Source organism: Callithrix jacchus, chromosome 22 (assembly GCF_049354715.1).
Source record: "Callithrix jacchus isolate 240 chromosome 22, calJac240_pri, whole genome shotgun sequence".
NCBI classification, from domain to species: Eukaryota; Metazoa; Chordata; class Mammalia; order Primates; family Cebidae; genus Callithrix; species Callithrix jacchus.
In genome coordinates this window covers 18780524-18800290 of record NC_133523.1, presented here as the reverse complement: position 1 = coordinate 18800290, position 19767 = coordinate 18780524, and the positions used below count along the sequence as shown (strand labels likewise).

Sequence of the window (19767 nt, the reverse complement as noted above, 5' to 3'; positions counted from 1 at the left end):
GTAGCTTTCACCGTGGAGCCACAAACTGGATCCTTAGACACAAGCCTCTAAGGTCCCCATGGACTCACACATGCACCAAGAGGTTATAACGGTTTTGCACTTTTTGTAAAGCAGCCAGGATCCCAGAGAAGCTCACTCACACATGTGTGCACATAAGTATCCAGACAAAACCAAAACTGGAGCCACTTAGAAAACCAGTGACAGCTCAAAGAGCCAAGGAGAACTGGGACTCCAGAATCTGGGAGTGCTGGCAAGACCCTGAGGGGTGCCCTTATTAGGGCCAATGCCCCTCCCTGAATCAAAACCCAGAGTCCGAAAATGAGAATACAGGAGCAACTTCTGAAACCAGGCGGAAATCAGAATCCAGGAGTCACCACAGTCACTTCCAGCATCCCGGTAATCGGATGACTCCTTAACTTCCAGGAATTACCAGGTCAGGCCTGACTTACCTTCTCTGCGGAACAGGACTGAGGACTCAGAAGAATAATTTTGTGGGCAAGCCAGTGATCCATCCGATCTCCTCCGGAAGATGGTGACTTTTGGGGACCTGGAACGTCTCGGGGGGCACCTCACCTATAGTTTGCCACTACGTCTGGGGGAACTCGAAGTGAGTCCAGTCCACACCCAATAGTGACAATATCTCGCTGGGACCTCCAAATGTTGTAACCAAGTGAGTCAGAAGGAACGCCCCACACTCTGCTTTCCAAATTAAGAGTCCTTTATTAGCCAGCTACGGAGAGTCAGCTCATGCTCAAAATCTCCTGGCCCTGTTACATTGAACTTAGCACAGAAAGTCAACACCAGAACAAAAGAATGCCAAATTGCAGGGTTTATTGCCGGCGACCACGGAGGACTCACGTCTCTCCAACCCGTGGCAGAGAAAGAAGAGTGACAAGACCTTTTTATACCCACAAAACCACCTTGGGAGTGGGGGTGAGGAACGGAGATGGGAATGAAAGCTGTCAATCACCTCCTAGGCTGAGAGGAGGGTGAGGGGGCTCCAGATATTCCAAGGGCCAGGGGACTTTTGTCATTCCGATTGCCAACTAAGTGGTTTACAGAGGTCAAGATAAACATTAGTTTATACATTATTTGGACAGGTGTGGGGTCCACATAATTTTAGGTTACTTGGTGCCAGGATGGAATTATCTGGGGTTGCTTACTTTGGTAAACAAAGGCCAGCAATTCTGGCAGTTACAGATAAGGGAAAGTATGCAGCTTGTCCTCTCTTTGCATTTTGCAAGGTAATCTTAGTAGTTTACAGAAGCCATGGCTAGCAGTCATTGTGAGGAGAATGGAAACAGTTTTCCCATTTTAAAATGGCATTGTACTGGTTCTAATTCTAGGCCAGCTATATCACAGCCCCAAGGAAGGGGCTTGATTTCCTGTTATACTTTGATTTAGGTAGGGGAGGGGGAGCCTAGCTGAAGCAGAATTTTACGGAAGCTGAACAAGCAAGTTAGAGAAGCTGGTAACCAGGGGGCAGGAGGTTCTCAGGATTGTTGGTTGCTAAGGGTATTTCCATATAATCACTAAGAAGGGGAGTAGCAGGGGGAACTTTCCATACAATCAATCACCAAGGAAGGGATTCACAATAGCAGGTAGACTCCCCAAGCAGGATGTGGTTACAATGGTTACAGGTACTGGTAACAATATTTTTTGTTTTTTGCTTTGAGACGGAGTTTCACTCTTGTTACCCAGGCTGGAGTGCAATGGCGATGTCGGGTCACCGCAATCTCCACCTCCTGGGTTCAAGCAATTCTCCTGCCTCAGCCTCCCGAGTAGCTGGGACAGGTGCGCGCCACCATGCCCAGCTAATTTTTTGTATTTTTAGTAGAGACGGGGTTTCACCATGCTGACCAGGATGGTCTCGATCTCTTGACCTCGTGATCCACCCGCCTCAGCCTCCCAAAGTGCTGGGATTACAGGCGTGAGCCACCGCGCCTGGCCGGTACTGTGAACGATGTGAACCACTCTTAACAGTTTCAAGCTTTGAGTGCAGGGGACCCAATAATGCACCTGAGGGGCTGCAGCAGGGAAGGTGAGCCTCGAGAGAGCTTGTCAGGTTTGCAGCTAAGATGGAGTCAGTTAAACTAGTGCAAGTTAGGTTATTACAGTTGCAGTGAGCCAATATTGCACCACTACACTCCAGCCTGGGCAAAAAGAGCACAACTCCGTCTCAAAACAAAAAAGAAAACTAAATGTGCCTCGTTATTTATAAGAGCTAAATAATAGGCTAGGCACGGTGGCTCACGCCTATAATCCCAGCACTTTGAGAGGCCGAGGCGGGTGGATCACGAGGTCAAGAGATCGAGACCATCCTCGTCAACAAGGTGTGTTAGAGCTGGCCTAGAATTAGAACCAGTACAATGCCATTTTAAAATGGGAAAACTGTTTCCATTCTCCTCACAATGACTGCTAGCCATGGCTTCTGTAAACTACTAAGATTACCTTGCAAAATGCAAAGAGAGGACAAGCTGCATACTTTCCCTTATCTGTAACTGCCAGAATTGCTGGCCTTTGTTTACCAAAGTAAGCAACCCCAGATAATTCCATCCTGGCACCAAGTAACCTAAAATTATGTGGACCCCACACCTGTCCAAATAATGTATAAACTAATGTTTATCTTGACCTCTGTAAACCACTTAGTTGGCAATCGGAATGACAAAAGTCCCCTGGCCCTTGGAATATCTGGAGCCCCCTCACCCTCCTCTCAGCCTAGGAGGTGATTGACAGCTTTCATTCCCATCTCCGTTCCTCACCCCCACTCCCAAGGTGGTTTTGTGGGTATAAAAAGGTCTTGTCACTCTTCTTTCTCTGCCACGGGTTGGAGAGACGTGAGTCCTCCGTGGTCGCCGGCAATAAACCCTGCAATTTGGCATTCTTTTGTTCTGGTGTTGACTTTCTGTGCTAAGTTCAATGCAACAAAGGTGAAACCCTGTCCCTACTAAAAATACAAAAAAAATTAGCTGGGCATGATGGTGCGCGCCTGTAGTCCCAGCTACTCAGGAGGCTGAGGCAGGAGAATTGCTTGAACCCAGGAGGCAGAGGTTGCGGTGACCCGAGATCCTGCCATTGCACTCCAGCCTGGGTAACAAGAGTGAAACTCCGTCTCAAAAAAAAAAAAAGAGCTAAATAACAAAAACACATGAACACAAAAAGGAGAGCAACAGACACTGAAGCCTAGTTGAGAGTGGAGGGTGGGAAAACTAAGAGAATCAGAAAACAGACCTGTTTGGTGCTATGGATAGTACCTCGGTGTCAAAATCATCTGCACACAAGACCCCCATGACATAATTTTAGCTGTAAAACAAACCCACATGTGTACCTCAAACCAATAATAAAAGCTAATAGAAAAATAAAATCCACCCCAAAAACAAAACAAAACAAAAATAAACAAAATGAAATCCCGGAGTGAAAGAGAGTAAACTGTAGGTGAAAGGATTCATTTTTGCTACAGAATGTGGCCCAGGTGGGGCTGTACTCTGATTTATTTCTGTGGGCACACAGGCAGATGAGATTATAAACAGGATTATAATCAGGAGGTCCAGAACCTTAGGTTGGTGGAGAACACAGGTTGCTGCAGCAGATTCAGTGCCTGCAGGAGGGGATATGCCAGGAGACTTGTAGACACACATGTGGGTTTTTGGCAAGAAACACTAGGATCAAAAATGCCGTGGCGAAGTTCCTGAGGGTGGTGCCCAGTCCTGGGAGCAGTGTAAAACCTTCTCTGGTCTAAAATCTGATTTTGTCAGGTTTGCCGTTCCCCTCCCACCTTTTTTCTAATCTTGTTTGCTCCTCCCTAGGAAAGAAAGTCTGTCTGCATAAACTTCACAAGCCATAAAGATCTTATGGTTAGTACTTGTTGCAATATTTTTTGGAATTCCCCCTTCTTTTTTTTTTTTTTACACAAATCTAACTTTTATTTTATAAAGTCTAGAAAGTGCGTCAAAACAATAACAACTTCATCATCAGTAAGAGGCTCCCAGTTTCCATTCATCTTAACCTAAACTGCACCAGCCTGTGGGTCCCCAGCTTTTCAGGCTCCGCACCGGGCCCTATTTTATTATTTCTATAAGAAATTATGTAGTTAGCCGGGCGCGATGGCTCACGCCTGTAATCCCCACACTTTGGGAGGCCGAGGCAGTTGGATCACGAGGTCAAAAGATCGAGACCATCCTGGTCAACATGGTGAAACCCCGTCTCTACTAACAATACAAAAAATTAGCCGGGCATGATGGTGCACGCCTGTAGTCCCAGCTACTCGGGAGGCTGAGGCAGGAGAATTGCTTGAACCCAGGAGGCAGAGGTTGCGGTGAGCCGAGATCGCACCATTGCACTCCAGCCTGGGTAACAACAGTGAAACTCCATCTCAAAAAAAAAAAAAAAAGAAATTATGTAGTTAACAGTTAGTCATATGAAAACACTTCTAATAGGTACAGTTTCATCTCATAATACTTAGCAGAAACTCAAAATTCAAGATCATAGAATATGGGACAGAAATATTCACAGTCACCACTTTACCCTGAAAAAAGAGAAACTGGAATTTTGATGAATCTATATAACTCACCAATCATCTACCACATTTTTCCTTGGAAATGTATCTATTTTCTACAGCCAAAATGGAAGAGTGTTTTTTTTTCTAATTTTTCCTTGTTAGCATTGTAAAAGCTAAGCTGTGAAATTCTGTTTAAAATCTCTCCACGAGGGCCGGGCGTGGTGGCTCACGCCTGTAATCCCAGCTACTCAGGAGGCTGAGGCAGGAGAATTGCCTGAACCCAGGAGGCGGAGGTTGCGGCGAGCTGAGATTGCGCCATTGCACTCCAGCCTGGGTAACAAGAGCGAAACTCCGTCTCAAAATAAATAAACAAATAAATAAAATAAAATCTCCCCACCATAAGCACTTTAAACATGAGGAAATGTTTAAAGTCACTCTGACAAAGGAAGCGGTAAATGGGAATTCTTAACGAATGATATATATAATAAAATTTTAATTGTTTTCTTTTTTTTTTTTTCTTTTCTTTTCTTTTTTGAGTTAGATCTCGCTCTCTTGCCCAGGCTGGAGTGCAGTGGCATGATCTCGACTCATTGCAACCTCTGCCTCCCAGGTTCAAGTGATTCTCCTGCCTCAGCCTCCTGACTAACTGGGATTACAGGCATCTGCCACCACAGCTGGCTAATTTTTGTATTTTTGGTAGAGATGGGGTTTCACCATGTTGGTAAGGCTGATCTCAAACTCCTGACTTTGTGATCTTTCTGCCTCAGCCTCCCAAAGTGCTGGGATTACAGGTGTGAGCCACTGTGCCTGGTGATTTAAATTGTTTTTTTTTTTTTTTTTTTTTTTTTTGAGACGGAGTTTCGCTCCTTACCCATGCTGGAGGGCAACCGCGCGATCTCGGCTCACCGCAACCTCCGCCTCCTGGGTTCAGGATATTCTCCTCCCTCAGCCTCCCGAGTAGCTGCGACTACAGGTATGCACCACCATGCCCAGCTAATTTTTGTATTTTTAAGAGAGAGAGGTTTCACCTTGTTGACCAGGATGTTCTCCATCTCTTGACCTCGTGATCCACCTGCCTCGGCCTCCCAAAGTGCTGGACTTACAGGCATGAGCCACCGCGCCTGGCTTAACCCACTTCTTTTATGCCCAGTGCAAATTTTTTTTTTGCCTTTTTAATTTAACTAATTAAATGTAATTTACAGTTAAAAGAAGCTAAAGTCAAAATAGATGAACAAATGTTTCAAGGTGACAAACCCACGTACTGAAAGTGCTGATTAGAAATCAGATGTGTCTGAGCTATGTGTCAATCAGGCCAGAATCACTTGAAAGATTCTTCCACTCCATCCTGCTCACTAAACTTCTCAATGACAACCTCTCAACAGACACTGCGATTATGCCCCAGTAACTGCCCCAAGCTCATTTTACTTTGCAAGTTCTTGCACCATCTCACTGAGGTGAGTTTTTTTTTTTTTTTCTATCTTATGAGATAATATTTTTCCACTCACAAAATCTTTGAGAATCTGGGGGCAAAACATATTTCTATGTTTTTCTTTCAATACCAGCATCTTTTTTGCTGACCCACACTGTGTCTCCAAGAAATAGAAGCTGGGTTAGGCGAAGTCAATCTTAATGTCTCAAGCAGCTAGCTTTTCAAAGAAAGAGTTCACCAGGGGATTGCACTCAGTTCCAGGGTATCTACCTGCTTCCTCGGAGGATACACGTCAAACCTCAGGTTGTCCGATGAGAGAAAATGAGCCAGGAGCCGATAGTCACCCACACATAGAGCACTCAGCTCACACAGCCACCATGGTGGGCATCTTGGTCTATCCCCAGACAGTACTGAAACCCAGGACCATGAAAAAAACTGAAGAGTGGCTGATGACCCATCACCCCATCAATTCACCAAATGGAAACCTTGACCCAACAATATTCTGATAAGAACTCTGTGCCTAAGGAAGATAAAAGGAAAAGAGGCACAGAGATTTTTTTTTTCTGATACAGTGTCACGAATTATTATTTGCTTTCTTCTCATGGGAAATATTTACAAACAGAAGACAGTTATTAATATAGTGCCATCCAATGCTTTGTCGAAGAGTTATTAATTGAAATACAATCAAATGTACAATAAAGGACAAATAGTTGATAATGTGTATTAGGGAGGGGAAGTTGGCATTTGGGAATGTCAATGACACTGGAAATCTAGTATCTTACTGCAAATCAGAGTTAAGCTCGAAGACCAGGGAGGAAGGGGTGGACTTGAGAGCTTGATGGGACACAAATAAAAAATGCAGAGGAAAAGAAGTCCCCTGTGGACTCTGAAAATAATTCAGTGGCAGGCAATTAGACTGAGCTGGCTCTAGTAACTGGAGCCCTCCTTTTGAAAAAAATCTAACTAAAATGCATTTTTTTGGTAAATTATACTACATTGGAGAAAACAAAAGTTGGGCTTAACCAAGTATAAACTGCCAATTAAACTCGGATTACATAACCAAAAAATTGCCAACATGATCATACAAATTAGAGACTAGGTAACTTTACCTAACCAAATACTAAATTTAATTTTTTTCACCATGCATCTTATAAAAGTCTTCCATTCAAGCTTGTCCCATAGACCACAAACTACAAACCAAAGCTGAGTGCTCTACAATACTCGAACCACTTTATGACTAAGTGCTGTAATATTATTCGGTGACTCCCATACTTTTTTTTTTTTTTGAGGTAGACTTTCACTCTTGTTGCCCATGCTGGAGTGCAGTGGCGCGATCCCGCGATCCCAGCTCACTATAACCTCCGCCTCCCTGGTTCAAGCGATTCTCATTCCTCAGCCTCCTAAGTAGCTGGAATTACAAGCCACCACTCCTGGCTAATTTTTGTATTTTTGTTTAATAGCCATGGGGTTTCGCCATGTTGGCCAGACTGGTCCTGAACACCTGAACTAAGGTGATCTGCCCGATTTGGCTTCCGGAAGTGCTGGGATTACAAGCGTGAGCCACTGCCCCTGGCCCTCATATGCTTTTAATAGAAAAAAGAGGCCAGGCGTGGTGGCTCACGCCTATAATCCAAGCACGTTGGAGACCATGGCGGGTGGATCACCTGAGGTCGCGAGTTCAAGACCAGCCTGACCAACATAGTGAAACCCTGTCTAAAAAAAAAAAAAAAAAAAAAAAAAATATATATATATATATATATATATATATATATATATATATATATATGAATGAACTGGAAGCCCCACAAACCAAGAGAAACTGGGAAACCCAAAGACCAAAGCTCTTCCCATTCCTGAATCTACAACTCCAGTCAGGATTCTCCCCGGATCACCTTCCCGTTTTGAACAAAATTAAACATAAAAGGAGTCAGACTTAGGCTATAATTCACTTAACAATAACTCCCTTTTTATTATCTTCTCAACTTTGAGAAATAAATCAACACTACAGACAATGATATTAATTTGTCACTATAAAATAGCAGAACTGTGGGTTTGTGAAGTGAAAACAAGGACTTCGGATTATTATGTTTTAAAAGGATTAGAGTAGAGAAGATCTTATAATGAAATCTGCCGTTCACAAAAGAAAACAAGACCTGACAGTTTTAGAATCTACCTATTTCTTTATTTTTTATTTTATTTTATTTTATTTTTTTTAAGATGGGGTTTCACCATGATGGCCAGGCTGATCTTGAACTCCTGACCTCAGGTGATCCACCCAACTCGGCCTCCCAAAGTGCTAGGATTACAGGCGTGAGCCACAGCATCCGGCCAGAATCTCCTATTTCTTTACATTTTCGGTTTGACTATGTTATATTTACCATGCATGACTCCATTTTGGTTTGGTTTGGTTTGGTGTGTGTGGGCCTAGTGAACAAGCTCAGTCCAGAATGATGGCCTCCAATAATTTTCTTTAAAATTTTTTCTCCTTTTGCTGGTGAGGTGGTTCACGCCTGTAATTCCAGCACTTTGGGAGGCCAAGGTGGGAGGATAAAGAGGTCAGGATTTCGAGACCAGCCTGACCAACATGGCAAAACCCTGTTTCTACTAAAAATAGAACAATTAGCTGGTATGGTGGCATGTGCCTGCAATCCCAGCAGCTGGGGAGGCTGAGGCAAGAGAATCGCTTGAAGTCATGAGTTGGAGGTTTCAATGGGCCAAGATTGTGCCACGGCACTACAGTCTGGGTGACAGATTGAGACTCTGTCTCAAAGAAAAAAAGAATTTCCTCCTTTTGATTAAGTTTTTGCATAGGTCAATGTGTAACCAAAACTCAGGGCGACTCTCATGCCTCAGCCTCTACGGTATCCGGGATTACAGGCTCTTGCCACCGCACTGGGCTAATTTTTGGTTTTTTTTTTTAGTAGAGATGGGTTTCACCATGTTGGCCAGGCTGGTCTCAAACTTCTGACCCCAGGTGATCCACCTGCCTTGGCCTCCCAAAGTGCTGGGATTACATGCATGAGCCACTGCACCTGGCCCAAAGTATGCTTTTTAACCAAGGTTCCCATGAACCAACCAACTAAGATTAAATAGACCAGATAGATGCTCTACTCATTTCAACCATGAACCAACCAACTAAGATTAAAAAGATCAAATCAGCCGGGCACGGTGGCTCAAGCCTGTAATCCCAGCACTTTGGGAGGCCGAGGCGGGTGGATCACAAGGTCAAGAGATCGAGACCATCCTGGTCAACATGGTGAAACCCCGTCTCTACTAAAAATACAAAAAAATTAGCTGGGAATGGTGGTGCGCGCCTGTAATACCAGCTACTCAGGAGGCTGAGGCAGGAGAATTGCCTGAACCCAGGAGGTGGAGGTTGTGGTGAGCCGAGATCGTGCCATTGCACTCCAGCCTGGGTAACAAGAGTGAAACTCTGTCTCAAACAAACAAACAAACAAAAAACAGATCAAATCAACAGTCTACTCATTTCAACCAAGCAGCCTATTCATGAATTCCCTACAACTGAATCTCTGCAATACTTGATGTATTTCTCCATGTGCAATTATAAATACTATAATTTTTTTTTTTTTTGAGACGAAGTTTCGCTCTTGTTACCCAGGCTGGAGTGCAATGGCGCGAACTTGGCTCACCGCAACCTCCGTCTCACCGGTTCAGGCAATTCTCCTGCCTCAGCCTCCTAAATAGCTGGGATTACAGGCACGCGCCACCATGCCCAGCTAATTTTTTGTATTTTTAGTAGAGACGGGGTTTCACCACGTTGACCAGGATGGTTATATCTAGCACCTGCACAGATACTGCTCTGTTTATTCAGTGAGCAAATTAGATAAATTCTTATATTTAACACAACTGTAGCAAAATATATTAAGTCTATTGTGTAACCATAGACTTTACAATGGAATGTGCTATAAAGCCTATTATGGAAAATGAATTTTTAATCATTGACTCATTTACTTTAAGCCATTAAAAAAGCAGACCTAAGCCAGAGCAACCAGGCAAGAAAAAGAAATAAAGGGTATTCAAATAGGAAAGGAGGAAGTCAAATTGTCTCTATTTGCAGACGACATGATTGTATATCTAGAAGACCGCATCGCCTCAGCCCAAAATCTCCTGAAACTGATAAGCAACTTCAGCAAAGCCTCAGAATACAAAATCAATGTGCAGAAATCACAAGCATTCCTTTACACCAACAACAGACTTAAAGAGAGCCAAATCAAGAATGAACCATTCACAACTGCTACAAAGAGAATAAAATACCTATGAATACAACTAACAAGGAACGTAAGGGACCTCTTCAAGGAGAACTACAAGCCACTGCTCAACGAAATAAGAGAGAACACAAACAGATGGAGAAACATTCCATGTTCATGGTTAGGAAGAATCGATATTGTGAAAATGGCCATACTGCCCAAAGTAATTTACAGATTCAATGCTATCCCCATCAAGCTACCAATGACCTTCTTCACAGAACTGGGAAAAAACACCTTACACTTCATATGGAACCAACGAGAGCCCACATAGCCAAGTCAATTATAAGCAAAAAGAACAAAGTGGGAGGCATCACACTACTGGACTTCAAACTATACTACAAGGCCACAATAATCAAAACAGCATGGTACTGGTATGAAAACAGAGATATAGACCAATGGAACAGAACAGAGGCCTCAGAGACAACACAAAATATCTACAACCATCCGATCTTTGACAAACCTGACAAAAACAAGCAATGGGGAAAGGATTCCCTGTTTAATAAATGGTGTTGGGAAAACTGGATAGCCATGTGCAGAAAGCAGAAACTGGACCCCTTCTTGACACCTTACACTAAAATTAACTCAAGATGGATTAAAGACTTAAACATAAGACCTAGCATCATCAAAACCCTAGAAGAAATCCCAGCACTTTGGGAGGCCAAGGCGGGTGGATCATGAGATCAAGACATCGAGATCATCCTGGTCAACAAGGTGAAACCCCATCTCTACTAAAAATACAAAAATTAGCTGGGCATGGTGGTGCATGCCTGTAGTCCCAGCTACTTGGGAGACTGAGGCAGGAGAATTGCTCGAACCCAGAAGGTAGAGGTTGCAGTGAGCCGAGATCGTGCCATTGCACTCCAGTCTGGGTAACAACAGTGAAACTCCATCTCCAAAAAAAAAAAAAAAAACCCTAGAAGAAAATCTAGGCAAAACCATTGAGGACATAGGCATAGGCAAAGACTTCATGACCAAAACAGCAAAAGCATTGGCAACAAAAGCCAAAATAGACAAATGGGACCTAATCAAACTCCACAGCTTCTACACGGCAAAAGAAATAGTCATTAGAGTGAATTGGCGACCAACAGAATGGGAAAAAATTTTTGCAGTCTGTCCATCTGACAAAGGGCTGATATCCAGAATTTACAAAGAACTAAAACAGATTCACAAGAAAAAAACAAACAAGCCCATTCAAAAGTGGGCGAAGGATATGAATAGACACTTTACAAAATAAGACATACATGAGGCCAACAAACATGAAAAAATGCTCATCATCACTGGTCATTAGAGAAATGCAAATCAAAACTACATTGAGATACCATCTCAAGCCAGTTAGAATGGCGATCATTAAAAAATCTGGAGACACGGCCAGGTGCGGTGGCTCAAGCCTGTAATCCCAGCACTTTGGGAGGCCGAGGCGGGTGGATCACGAGGTCAAGAGATCGAAACCATCCTGGTCAACATGGTGAAACCCTGCCTCTACTAAAAAAATACAAAAAATTAGCTGGGCATGGTGGCATGTGCCTGTAATACCAGCTACTCAGGAGGCTGAGGCAGAATTGCCTGAACCCAGGAGGTGGAGGTTGCAGTGAGCCGAGATCGTGCCATTGCACTCCAGCCTGGGTAACAAGAGTGAAACTGCGTCTCAAAAAAAAAAAAATCTGGAGACAGGCCGAGCATGGTGGCTCACGCCTATAATCCCAGCACTTTGGGAGGCTGAGGCAGGTGGATCACAAGGTCAAGAGATCGAGACCATCCTGGTCAACCAGGTAAAACCCCGTCTCTACTAAAAATACAAAAATTAGCTGGGTGGTGCACACCTGTAGTCCCAGCTACTTGAGAGGCTGAGGCAGGAGAACTGCTTGAACCCAGGAGGCGGAGATTGCGGTGAGCCAAGATCCTGACATTGCACTCCAGTCTGGGTAACAACAGCGAAACTCCATCTCAAAAAAAAAAAAACATCTGGAGACAACAGATGCTGTAGAGGATGTGGAGAAATGGGAACACTTTTACACTGCTGGTGGGAGTGTAAGTTAGTTCAACCATTGTGGAAGACAGTGTGGTGATTCCTCAAGGACCTAGAAATAGAAATTCCATTTGACCCAGCAATCCCATTACTGGGTATATATCCAAAGGACTATATAAATCGTTCCACTATAAGGACACATGCACATGAATGTTCATTGCAGCACTGTTCACAATAGCAAAGACCTGGAACCAACCCAAATGCCCATCGATGATAGACTGGACAGGAAAATGTGGCACATATACACCATGGAATATTATGCAGCCATCAAAAACAATGAGTTCATGTCCTTTGTAGGGACATCGATGAACCTGGAAACCATCATTCTCAGCAAACTGACACAAGAACAGAAAATCAAACACTGCATGTTCTCACTTATAGGCGGGTGTTGAACAATGAGAACACATGGACACAGGGAGGGGAGCACTACACACTGGGGTCTGTTGGGGAGAAATAGGGGAGGGACAGCGGGGGGTGGGGAGTTGGGGAGAGATATCATGGGGAGAAATGCCAGATATAGGTGAAGGGGAAGAAGGCAGCAAATCACACTGCCACGTGTGTACCTATGCAACTATCTTGCATGTTCTTCACAGGTACCCCAAAACCTAAAATGCAATGAAAATTTAAAAAATTAGGCCAGGTGCGGTGGCTCACGTCTATAATCCCAGCACTTTGGGAGGCCAAAGTGGGTGGATCATAAGGTCAAGAGATCGAGACCATCCTGGTCAACATGGTGAAACCCTGTCTCTACTCAAAATACAAAAATTAGCTGGGCATAGTGGCGCACGCCTGTGGTCCCAGCTACTCGGGAGGCTGGGGCAGGAGAATTGCTTGAACCCAGAAGGCGGAGGTTGCGGTGAGCCGAGATTGTGCCATTGCACTGCAGTCTGGGTAACAACAGCGAAACTCCGTCTCAACAAAAATAAATAATTAAAAATAATAATAAAAAAATAAAGAAAAAAGAAAAAACAGACCTAAAAAATGATGTCCACTCAGAAGAGTAATGGCCTCCTGGCAACACTCTTTAACCTATTGTGAATAAGTTCTCTTTAACTTAATATTGCTCCAAGAGAAGTGACATATATTCTGTTTTTGATATCATCTGCAACAAATTTCCCATTAAAATTTCTCACCCACAATGGCCCTTCATCTTTTGTCTATCAAGACATAAGTCTGTTCATATATAAGGTTGGCTGCAATATTATTTACATACGTAAGTATACCCCATGAGTGCACACAAGAGATCCCTTTTTTATTTCCATTGTTTGTAGAGCCATAAAAAACAAACTGTGAACTAAGAGTGTTATGATAACAGAGATGTCTTTCATTTTTGATCCTGTAGAAAAAGCTGTCTACATCAAGGTTGCCGTCTACTTTTGATGAGAAAATTCTGCTTAGCTGTACCTCAAGATCTCCAATTAAGATTTCCAATATGGGGTCAGGTGTGGTGGCTCAAGCCTGTAATCCCAGCACTTTGGGAGGCCGAGGCAGGTGGATCATGAGGTCAAGAGATCGAGACCATTCTGGTCAACATGGTGAAACCCTGTCTCTATCAAAAATACAAAAAAGTTAGCTGGGTATGGTGGCGCTTGCCTGTAATCCCAGCTACTCAGGAGGCTGAGACAAGAGAATTGCCTGAACCCAGGAGGCGGAGGTTGCAGGGAGCTGAGATCGCACCATTGCCCTCCAGCCTGGGTAACAAGAGCGAAACTTCGTCTCAAAAAAAAAAAAATCTCCAATATGATTGCAAGACTTTAGCAGACCCTTACTGAGTTGTAAGGTTATGAACCCAAGGTTTAAAGTCCCAAAGTCTTGCTGCAGTGTAGATTACAAGCAGATTCAATCTCTTTGTTCAGGACTATAAAAGATTTTCCTGTTCCCAGTCAGTAGACTATTGAAAGCTTTTCAGGCCGGATGCAGTGGCTCATGCCTGTAATCTCAGCACTTTGGGAGGCCAAGGCAGGTGGATCACTTGAGACCAGGAGTATGAGACCAGTCTAGCCTAAAAACAAAAAAATTTGTAGAGTGTGGTGGTGCACACCTCCCAGCTACTCAGAAGGCTGAGGCCTGAGGATTGTTGAACCTAGAAGGCAAAGGTTGCAGTTAGCCAAGATTACACAGCTAAACCCTGGGTGACAGAATGAGATGATTAAAAAAAAAAAGAAGCCTTCTTTGCCTTGTGAACATATGGTGTGCCATAATGCATTAAAGCTTTGTCACATTTAGTAATATTAGACATCTGTAGCAGATGATACATGAGGTCCTATTATTAGGTGCATAGACCTTCCAATGACCATTTTATTTATTTATTAATTTTTTCTCTCGGCTCACCGCAACCTCCGTCTTCTGGGTTCAAGCAATTCTCCTGCCTCAGCCTCCCAAGTAGCTGGGACTACAGGCACGCACCACCATGCCCAGCTAATTTTTGTATTTTTTAGTAGAGACGAGGTTTCACCTTGTTGACCAGATGGTCTTGATCTCTTGACCTCATGATCCACCCGCCTCAGCCTCCCAAAGTGCTGGGATTATAGGCGTGAGCCACCGCGCCCGGCCTCCAATGACTATTTTATAAGGTCAATACATTTTTTTCCAGTCTAAGTGGATGTGACTATTGTCAGTTGGTATTACAAAAGGAGGCTAGTAAATTTAGCTAGCTTTGCTCAATACTGTTATATCTGGAATACCTTATTGAACAGTTTTACAACTTTTTTATTATTTATTCATTTAACTATTTACTTTTTTGAGATGGAACCTGGCTCTGTCACTCAGGCTAAAGTGCAGTGGCATGATCTCAGCTCACTGCAACCTCTGCCTCCCAGGTTCAAGTGATGATTCTGCTTCACCCTCCCGAGTATTTGGGATTACACATGCACGCCACCACGCCCACTAATTTTTGTATTTTTAGTAGAGATGGGATTTCACCATGTTGGTCAGGCTGGTCTCGATCTCCCGACCTCAGGTGATCTGCCTGCCTTGGCCTCCCAAAGTGTTGGGATTACAGGTGTGAGCCACCACATCCAGACTTTTTTTTTTGAGAAGGGTCTCACTCTGTCTCCCATGCTGGATTGCAATATTTGCTCACTACAACCTCCTTCCCCAGGGTTTTAGCAATTATCCTACCTCAGCCTCCTGAGTAGCTGAAATTACAGGCACTGGCCATGACACCAGGCTTTTTTTTTTTTTGAGACAGTCTTGTTCTGTGTTCTGTCACCGGGCCCCAGGCTGGAGTACAGTGGTGCAGTCTCGGCTCATTGCAACCTCTGCCTCCCGGATTCAAGCAATTCTCCTGCCTCAGCTTCCCGAGTAGCTTGGACTACAGACACAAGTCACCATGCCCAGCTACTTTTTATATTTTAGTAGAGACAGGGTTTCACTATGTTGGCCAGGATGGTCTCGAACTCTTGACCTCGTGATCCTCCCACTTTGGCCTCCCAAAGTGCTGGGATTACAGATGTGAGCCACTGTGCCTGGCCATTTTTTTTTTTTTTTTTTTAGATGCAGTTTCACTCTTGTTTTCCAGGCTGGAGTGCAAAGGCCCAATCATGGCTCCCTGCAACTTTGGCCTTTTGAATTCAAGTTATTCTCCTACCTTAGCCTCTGGTGCAGCTGGGATTACAGGTGCACTACTGCACCTGGCTAATTTTTTGTATTTTTAGTAGGGACAGGGTTTCTTCATGTTGATCAGACTGGTCTTGAACTCCTGACCTGAGGTTATCCGCCAGCATTAGCCTTCCAAAGTGCTGGGATATAGGCATGAGCCACTGGGCCTGGCCCAAATCTCCTCTTTATACATGCCTGTTACCCTTGCTGGACCTAACACATATAATTGTTTAATTTTAAAGTTTATGAGGAATTTTAATGTATCCTACTGAGAGATTATAGGATTGATTTTTTTAACGAAATTTAACGGTGCACACAAAAAATTTGAAAAGAACAACTTCACAGGGAGTGTTATTAACTTATATTTCGCTTGCCGGGCGCGGTGGCTCAAGCCTGTAATCCCAGCACTTTGGGAGGCTGAGGCGGGTGGATCACAAGGTCAAGAGATCAAGACCATCCTGGTCAACATGGTGAAACCCTGTCTCTACTAAAAATACAAAAAATTAGCTGGGCATGGTGGCGCATGCCTGTAGTCCCAGCTACTCGGGAGGCTGAGACAGAATTGCCTGAACCCAGGAAGGGGAGGTTGCGGTGAGCCGAGATCACGCCATTGCACTCCAGCCTGGGTAACAAGAGCGAAACTCCGTCTCAAAAACAAAAAACAAAAAACTTACATTTTGCTTAATAAGTACGTTTCACTTTTCCTCCTTAATTGGAGAACCCTATATAAGCTTATTTCTCTTCAGTGATTGTTATTGTTTTCCCTATCTATAACTGACATAATTCAGCTTATTGACTTTATTGCACCAAGTCGTTCAGATGAACAAGGTGAATCTTTCATAAATCATGAGGTTGTTTCAACATGTTAAAGAAATAAACAATTACAGGCTGGTGCTTGTAATATAATAGAAGCTTCATGAACATTTCTGTTTTAGTGAGTATGACTCCAGGTTGGAGATGGAAAATATTCAGGGTGAGACTGTCTGCTCTTCCTGTCCGACGTCTCATATCATCAGCCATGTCCTTGAGACACCGTGGGGAAGGTGAAGGGCGGAGTCAATGGATTTGGTCGTATTGGGCATCTGGTCACTAGGACTGCTTTTAACTCTGGTAAAGTGAATACTGTTACCCTCAATCATCCCTTCATTGACCTCAACTACATGGTCTACATGTTCCAGTATGACTCCACCCATGGCAAATTCCATGGCACTGTCAAGGCTGAGAACGGGAAGCTTGTCATCAATGGAAATCCCATCACCATCTTCCAGGAGCGAGATCCCTCCCAAATCAAGTGGGGCGATGCTGGCGCTGAGTACGTGGTGGAGTCCACTGGTGTCTTCACCACCATGGAGAAAGCTGGGGCTCACTTGCAGGGGAGAGCCAAAAGGTTCATCATCTCTGCTCCCTCTGCTGATGGCCTCAGTTCGTGATGGGCGTGAACATGAGAAGTAGGACAACAGCCTCAAGATCGTCAGCAATGCCTCCTGCACCACCAACTGCTTAGCGCCCCTGGCAAACATCATCCATGACAACTCTGGCATTGAGGAAGGACTCAAGACACAGTCCACGTCATCACTGCCACCTAGAAGACTGTGGACGGCCCCTCTGGGAAAACTGTGGTATGATGGCTGTGGGGCTCTCCAGAACATCATCCCTGCCTCTGCTGGTGCTGCCAAGACCATGGGCAAGGTCATCCCTTAGCTGAACAAGCTCACTGGCATGGCCTAATGTGCCCCACTGCCAACATGTCAGTGGTAGACCTGACCTGCCGTCTGGAAAAACCTGCCAAATATGATATCGTGGTGAAGCAGGCGTCAGAGGACCCCCTCCAGGGCATCCTGGGCTACACTGAGCACCAGGTGGTCTCCTCTGACTTCAACAGCAACACCCACCCTGACATTGCCCTCTATGAGCACTTTTCAAGCTCAGTTCCTGGCATGACAATGAATTTGGCTACAGCAACAGTGTGGTGGACCTCATGTCCCACATGGCCTCCAAGGAGTAAGACCCCTATGAGAGCATGAGAAAGAGAGGCCCTCACTGCTGTAGAGTCCCTGCCACACTGAGTCCCCCACCACACTGAATCGCCTCTCCTCATAGATTCCATGCAGACCCCTTGAAGAGAGAGGGGCCTAGGAAGCCCCACCTTGTCATCTATAATCAATAAAGTCCCCTGTGTTCAAAAAGAAAATATGCAGGGTGAGACAATAGCATCAATTCTTAATATGAAGAAAACACTTGAACTCAGGCTGCATAGCTGACTCTCTCTGAATTTAGAAAGGAATTCTGCTTTTATTTTTAGATGTTTCCCAGTTCCTTTCTGTCTCTATGTTCATCAACAGCGGCACAAGCTTCCCAGTCCTACCCCTTTGCCTGTATTGTGGTTACGGCGCTCTCACTGCCCAAGCCACCCTATGTCACTTTACACAGTATTTTGTAAAACCCTATGGAAAGTTTGAAAAATTTTTTTTGAGATGGACTCTTGCTCTATCACCAGGCTGGAGTGCAGTGCTGCAATCTCAGCTCACTGAAACCTCTGCCTCCTGGGTTCAAACAATTCTCCTGCCTCAGCCTCCTGAATAGCTGGAACTACAGGCATGTGCCACATGCCCAGCTAATTTTTGTATTTTTAGAAGAGACTAGGTTTCACCATGTTGGCCAGGATGGTCTCAATCTCTGGAACTTCTGATCCGCCAACCTCGGCCTCCCAAAGTGCTGGGATTACAAGTATGAGCCACTGCACCCAGCAAGAATTTTTTAATGTGGTGAAAATCATTAACTGGAGAGTTTTAGGGTATTTATAGGTTATAAATAAAACATTTTCATCACTTCATTGAGTCAAGAGAGATGCCCTGTTAGTGAGCCAGAGGATTCAATTAGACAATTAACATGAGTACCTAGTTCACCTAGTTTAATCCTGTCTTTGTATGTGAACAGTGCTGCAGTAAACATCTCAGTGCCAGTGTCTTTTTGGTAATATACTTTCTTTTCCTTTGAGTATATACACATTAATGGGATTGATGAACCAAATGGCAATTCTATTTTTAGTTATTTGGGAAATCCCCAAACTGTGTTCTACAGGGGCTACGTTAATTTGTATTTAAACCAAGAGTGTATAAACATTGTCTTTTCTGGCTGGGTGCGGTGGCTCACACCTATAATCCCAATCTTTGTCTCATGGTAGTACTTGACTTAAAGCATATTATGTCTTGGCCGGGCGTGGTGGCTCACGCCTGTAATCCCAGCACTTTGGGAGGCCGAGGCGGGTGGATCATCAGGTCAAGAGATCGAGACCATCCTGTCAACAAGGTGAAACCCCATCTCTACTAAAAATACAAAAATTAGCTAGGCATGGTGGCGCAGACTGTAGTCTCAGCTACTCGGGAAGCTGAGGCAGGAGAATTGCTTGAACCCAGGAGGCAGAGGTTGCGGTGAGCCAAGATTGTGCCATTACACTCCAGTCTGGGTAACAAGAGTGAAACTCCATCTCAAAAAAAAAAGAATCTGTATGTGTTCACAGGCAGAGACCATATGTTTAAGGAAAAATATGAATAAATTTTAAACTTTGTTGAAAATTCAGAAATGTAAAGAATTAATCAGTAACAATTTAATTGCACATTTCAAAATAACTAAATGTATACATTTGTCATGCAAAGGATAAATGCTGGAGGTGATGGATACTTCACTTACCCTGATGTGACTATTACATATTGTATGCCTGTATCAAAATACTCTATATATGGCATAAATATATACACATACTATGAACCCACAAAATGTTTTTTCTTGAGACAGAGTTTCGCTGTTGTTACCCAGGCTGGAGTGCAATGGCACGATCTCGGCTCACCGCAACCTCCGCCTCCTTGGTTCAAGCAATTCTCCTGCCTCAGCCTCCCAAGTATTTTTAGTAGAGACGGGGTTTCACATTGTTGACCAGGATGGTCTC

The 19767-nt window shown here is 44.1% G+C and overlaps 1 pseudogene; it reads left to right on the top strand.

The window, feature by feature from the left end:
• Window positions 1-16937: 16937 nt before the first annotated feature.
• On the top strand, window positions 16938-17826 carry LOC100895006 (glyceraldehyde-3-phosphate dehydrogenase pseudogene; annotated as a pseudogene).
• Window positions 17827-19767: the final 1941 nt, after the last annotated feature.